Here is a 6,785-nt window from a genome sequence, read left to right as displayed (position 1 = left end):
AATAATACACTACACGACTGGCCGTACAAACGTGTGTGTGTGTAGATTTCACAGCATCTTCATGCAGCCACCTTGCCTGAGATGAAATTCCAACAATGGGACAGCTTTAGCATAAAGTTTAATAGCATATGCTCATTTAGGTGAGCTTAAAGGACAGGTGTCACGAAAAAATTATTTTTTTTATATAAATTTGCTTTTCAGTGTGTTTATTAAAATAAATTTTATTTATTTGTGTTTTACTTTTTTTCTTACTTTTACTTCTCTATGGGGGCTGCCATTTTTTTTTTCATCTCTGTATGTGTCTATTAACGACACATACAGAGATGGAATACGGCACATACATCCCCATAGAGAATGCGAACGGGAGCCATTCCATTCACTATAGTGTACGCCGTCTGTGTGGGCATGCTCTGCTCCCACACAGTCCAAAAGGAAGGTCTTCGGCCGAGCGAAATCCGGCGCCATTTTCATGTGGACCAGAAGCCGCGGCCGGACAGTAAGATGACCGCTTCCGGACATATGTTCAGAAGCAAGGACTAGGAGCAGCGGCGGCGGCAGGAGCAGGTAAGTTATGTTTGTGTATGTTCGTGTTTTACTGTGTGATTACCACTGTATGTAAGCCTACTACACTGTGCATTCGCTCAAAAAATGGCGGCACACAGTGTAGGAGGTTTGAACATTCAACCCCCTCCTTTCTCCTGACACTAGCCAGGATAAAAGAGGGGGCATTGTGTGAGCACACTAGAGCGAGTGTGTCTTCTCCAATTTTGCAGCATAAAGCAATGAGGTTGCTTTACCACATGCCAATGCTGCAATTTTGGGAATTGCTCCCTTTAACATTTACAAAGTAGAGAACCCCTTAAAGAGGCTCTGTCACCACATTATAAGTTCCCTATATTGTACATGATGTGATCGGCGCTGTAAGGCTATGTTCACACGGGGTATTTTGCCGAGTTTTTTGACGCGGAAACCGCGTCGCAAAACTCGTCAGAAACGGCCCGAGAACGCCTCCCATTGATTTCAATGGGAGGCGTCGGCGTCTTTTTCCTGCGAGCAGTAAAACTGCCTCGCGGGAAAAAGAAGCGACATGCCCTATCTTCGGTCGCTTCCGCCTCTGACCTCCCATTGACTTCAATGGGAGGCAGGAGAAAGCGTATTTCTCGCTGTTTTATGCCCGTGGCGCTCAATGGCCGCGGGCGAAAAACGGCGCGATAATTGCCGCGAAAATCGGCGTGCAGGGAGAGGAATATCTGCCTCAAAGTTCCAAACGGAATTTTGAGGCAGATATTCCTCCCCCAAAATACTCCGTGTGAACATAGCCTAATGTAGATCACAGCATTTTTTTTTTATTTAGAATAACTATCATTTTTGACGCAGTTATGACCTATTTTAGCTTTATGCTAATGAGTTTCTCAATGGACAACTGGGCGTGTTTTACTATATGGCCAAGTGGGCGTTGTGGAGAGAAGTGTATGACTCTGACCAATCAGCGTCATGCGCTTCTCTCCATTCATTTACTCTGCACATAGCGATTTAGCTATTTCGCTATGCGCTGCCACATAAACACACTATAACGTTACTGCAGTGTCCTGACAGTGAATATACATTACCTCCAGCCAGGACGTGATGTGTATTCAGAATCCTGACCACTTCTGTAGCGTCTTTGTGATATTTACAGCACAGCAGGCGTAGTCTCGCGAGATTACGCTGTAAACTGACGTTTACAGCGAGATCTCGCTGTGCTGTAAATCACAGAGAAGTGGTCAGGATTCTGAATACACATCCCATCCTGGCTGGAGGTAATGTATATTCATTGTCATGACACTGCAGTAATGTTATAGTGTGTTTATGTGGCTGCACATAGTTATGTAATAAGATCACTATATGCTGTGTAAATGAATGAAGAGAAGTGTATGATGCTGATTGGTCAGCGTCATACACTTCTGTTCACAATGCCCACTTGGCCATATAGTAAAACACGCCCAGTTGTCCATTGAGAAACTCATTAGCATAAAGCTAAAATAGGTCATAACTCCGTCAAAAATGATAGTTTTTCTAAATAAAAAAACTGCTGTAATCTACATTACAGCGCCGATCACATCATGTACGAGATAGGCCACTTATAATTTGGTGACAGAGCCTCTGCTATGTACACTTTTGAACCCAATTTTTTTTCGTTATTAATTTTGCTTCCTAAATGCAAAATTAGCTAACTTTCTAAATAGGACATTTTTAATGAAGACTAACATTTGGCTTCTGTAGAGTCTGTGTAACTCCTGTGGAGAGCAGGTCTCCACTGCTCCTGACGTCAGTCCACTGCTCCTGACGTCAGTCCACTGCTCCTGACGTCAGTCCACTGCTCCTGACGTCAGTCCACTGCTCAAAAATCCAATACTTGCCCTCTGGGCGTTGTCATAGCAACGCGTTCCTCTGTTCTCCGTGCAGCCCGGCCTCCTGGGATAATGTGTGCTGCAGCGGTCACGTGGGCTGAACAGGGAAACGTCGTTATGACAACGCACGTGTTTTGTTTTCCGCAGTGGATGTTCCGCCCGGAAATCTTCACTACAATAGGGTGCTGTTTATCAGTTGGAGTTCTCTGCGGGTTCTAGGATGGATACGCTGTGTACTTTTACGCAGTGTATCCACCCTGTGTGAACATACCATTAGGGTAAGTTCACACGGCTTATTTTCGGTAGCAGAGAGCCTCCAACCATCTGCCCATTGATTTCAATGGGAAAATCGGTGTTCTGTTCTGACAGGCAGAAAAACAGCTCCAAAAATGGCAGTAAAAAACGCATGGAAAAGGAAGTGCATGTCACTTCTTGAGCTGTTTTTGGAGCCGTTTTTCATTGACTCTATAGAAAAACAGCTCCAACAACGGTGGTAAAAAAATGTGAGTTTGCTTAAAAAACGTCTGAAAATCAGGAGCTGTTTTCCCTTGAAAACCGCTCCGTATTTTCAGACGTTTTTTTTAGTAAGAGTGTGCATATACCCTAAAGCTGGGTTCACACACCCTATTTACAGACGTAATTCGGGTGTTTTAACCTCGAAATACGTCCGAAAATACTGCTCCAATGCACCGGCAAACATCTGCCCATTAATTTGAATGGGCTTTACGATGTTCTGTGCCGATGGTCATTTTTTTTTACGCGCCGCTGTCAAAAGACAAAAAAGACGCCCGCGTCAAAGAAGTGCCTGTCACTTCTTGGGACGGAATTGGAGCCGTTTTCCATTGACTCCATAGAAAAACAGCTCCAATTATGTCCGTAATGGACGCTGCGAAAAACGCCTGCACTTGCCTTTACGTCTGAAATTCCGGAGCTGTTTTCTCCTGAAACCAGTTGCTGACTACCCATAGACATTCCTGCCAGTTCAAACCTATCTCTGCATTGACTTTTAAAACATACCGCAGAGTTCCTCCTCCAGCTTCATCAGAGCTCTGTGACCACACTATCTCTAGACAGCTAAGATCACAAAGCTTTACCCAGAGACCAGTCAGCATGGTCTCCGGGTATGTGATCGCTGTGGCATCCAGTCACAAAAACCTCAAAAAGGTTTGCAGGTAGATAAACTTTTATCGTGTTTGTTTGTACTATCTCCCTCTCCTCACAGCCTGTCAGAGAGAGAGATTGCTATGTATTGTCCCAACACATTACATTTTCCCTTACTATTCCTCTCAATAAATATATATTCTCTTTAGCTATCAATCTACAAAAATGCTGTTTTTTTTTTTACGCTGCATAAATAAAGATTCTTTTTAAATTAAATCTTGACATACAGTACCTTTCAAAAGTTTGGACACCTTTACATTCTTTGTTTTTTTTTTTCTACATTATAGATTCATATCGAAGACATGATAACTAACATATATGCAATAAAGTAGTAAACAAAAAAAATGGTAAACCAGAGTATGTTTTATATTTTGGGTTCTTCAAAGTAGCCCCATTTTGATTTGATGGCAGCTTTGGGCACTCTTCTCTCATGAGGTAGTCGCCTGGAATGATTTTCCAACAGTCCTGAAGGAGTTCCCAGAGGTGCTGAGCACATGTTGGATGCTTTTCCTTCACTCTGTGGTCCAACTCATCCCAAACCATCTCAATTAGGTTTAGGTCGGGTGGATGTGGAGGCTATGTAACCTGACGCAGCACTACATCACTCTCCTTATTGGTCAAATAACCATTATATAGAGGTGTGCTTGGGGTCATTATCCTGTTGAAAACCAAATGATTGCTCTGCTAAGTGCAAACCAAATGGGATGGCATGACGCTGCAGAATGCTGTGGTAGCCATGTTGGTTAAGCGTTCCTTGAATTTTTAATAAATCGCCAACAGTGTCACCAGCACACCATCCCATCTCCTCCTCCGTGCTTCACGGTCGGAACCACAAATGTAGAAACCATCCACTCACCTGTTCTGCGTTTCTCACAAAGACATGGCGGTTGGAACCAAAAATCTCAAAGTTTGACTCATCAGACCAAAGTACGTATTTCCACTGGTCTAATGTCCATTACTTGTGTTTCTTGGTCCAAACAATTCTCTTCTTCTTGATCTTCAGTAATAGCTTAATTTACAGCAATTCGACCACGAAAGCCTGATTCTCACATTCTCCGCTGAACAGTTGATGTTGAAATTTGTCTGATACTTGATCTCTGTGAAGCATTTATGGGGCTCTAATCTGAGTTGCTGTAAATATGAGATTTCTGAGGCTGAGATCTCTAATGAATTTATCCTCTGCAGCAGAGGTAACTCTTGGTCTTTCTTTCCTGGGGCGGTCCTCATGAGAGCCAGTTTCAGCATAGCATTTGATGGTTTTCATGAATGCGCTTAAGGATACCTTTTAAAGTTCTTAAAATTTTCTGGATTGACTGACCTTCACGTCTTACGCTTCATGCACACGACCATGTGCGCGGGCCGATTCTCGTCAATGATCCGAGGAAAGATAGAACATGTCCTATCTTTCCACGGATCATTTTTCATGGACCCGATTCACCTGCTAAGGTGAATGGGTCCGTGAAGACTATCAGGTGCCACTCGGATGCTGTCAAAAACTGGCCGAGTGGCACAACGGTCGTGTGCATGAGGCATTATGAAGGCAAGAAATAAACAAGAATACCTGTTAAATGAAAACCATTCCAGGTGACTACCTCATAAAGATGAGAGAATGCTAAGAGTGCAAAGCTGTCATCAAAGCAAAAGGGGGCTACTTTGAAAATAAAAAAAAAAAATTTTTGTTTACCGCTTAATTCCATTTGTGTTCCTACAGTGTTCTCATGTCCTCAATATGAAACTAAAAAGTAGAAAAAACAGGGAATGAAAAGGTGTCTTGATACTTTTAACTCCTTAATGACTACCCACCGTCTTGACGGCAGGCGGTGCATGTCCTAATTCTACAGTGACGTCTTTTGGCTCCTGATCTTAGAGGAGCCTGCTGAATATAGCTGGGGTCGGAAAACATTCGGACCCCAGCTGTTTAACCCTTTGATCGCCGCTGTCTGTGACTGCGGCGTGATCAAAGGGAACTTTCGTCTTTGATCAAGGCACTGGAAACCCGGTGACGTGGTCAAACATCGAGGAATTCCTCTGCAGTCAGCCCTTGGGACCTACAAAGGACCCCAGCGTAGTCTGTTCAGTTTGCCTTCCATTCGGGCACACTGTGCTTCCCTAACAGCAGCCTGTGTCAAAGTGACACAGTATAATGTATTAGCATGGCCGACATCGATAACTGGAGCGGTTGCATGATCTAAGTGCTCCCTGCAGTCCTGTGCTTTAGCGGCGATCTCTTGCTGCTTCCTCTCCATCTGGCAACCCGGCACAATGTGGTAATGTACTTACCTACTTCTGGGCATTTTTGGATAGCGAGGTCTCCGTTCTGAGTGAGAGTCAGCTGACTTACCTGCAAACGCCGATGCTGCTGCAGAATCAACTGTAGCCTCTGGTGCCGATGTGTCCTCGCTCGTCCGACACGATGCAGGACCTGGGGCAGGATTAACGACACATACAGAGATGGAATAAGGCACATACAACCCCATAGAGAATGCGAACGGGAGCCGTTCCATTCTCTGCAGCGTACGCCGTCTGTGTGGGAACGGCGCATGCGCCGCTCCCACACAGACCAAAGCGAAGCTCGTTCGCAGAGCGAAATCCGGCGCCATATTCTTGTGGTCCGGAAGCCGCTGCCGGACAGTAAGATGACGAATTTCGGTCGCGACTTCCGGCCATATGTTCAAGGAAGCGAAGGCGCAAAGAATGGAAGCGAAGGCGGCATTAGCGGCAGGAGCAGGTAATTTATGTTCGGATATGTGATGTGTGTATTATGTTCGTGTTATACTGTCTGCTGGGCACTGTATCTAATCCTACTACACTGTGCAGTCGCTCAGAAAATGGCAGCACACAGTGTAGGAGGTTTGAAGATTCAAACCCCTCCTTCTCCTGGCACTAGCCAGAATAAGGGAGGGGGGATTGTGTGAGGACATTAGAGAGAGTGTGTCAACCCCAAATTTGCAGCATAATGCAATGAGGTTGCTTTACCACATTGACCATGCTGCAATTTTGGGAACTGCTCCCTCTAGTGGCCAGCACATGGAAATGTTATAAATTAGAATCTAATTTATAATATTTCCTGACTTGTGAAAAAATTAGCCTAGGATTAAGGATGTTCTCACTACTTATTTTGATATAAATGCTCCATCTGTTACTAACCCTTATCCTTTGTGGAATGCTCACAAGGCTTATATGGAGGGGTATCCTCATCCAGGCCTCTGCTCAAGCGAAGCGACTAAGGGAAAA

The sequence above is a fragment of the Rhinoderma darwinii genome, chromosome 1, assembly GCF_050947455.1.
Source record: "Rhinoderma darwinii isolate aRhiDar2 chromosome 1, aRhiDar2.hap1, whole genome shotgun sequence".
In the NCBI taxonomy this organism is placed as follows: Eukaryota; Metazoa; Chordata; class Amphibia; order Anura; family Rhinodermatidae; genus Rhinoderma; species Rhinoderma darwinii.
This window is presented reverse-complemented; position numbering follows the sequence as displayed.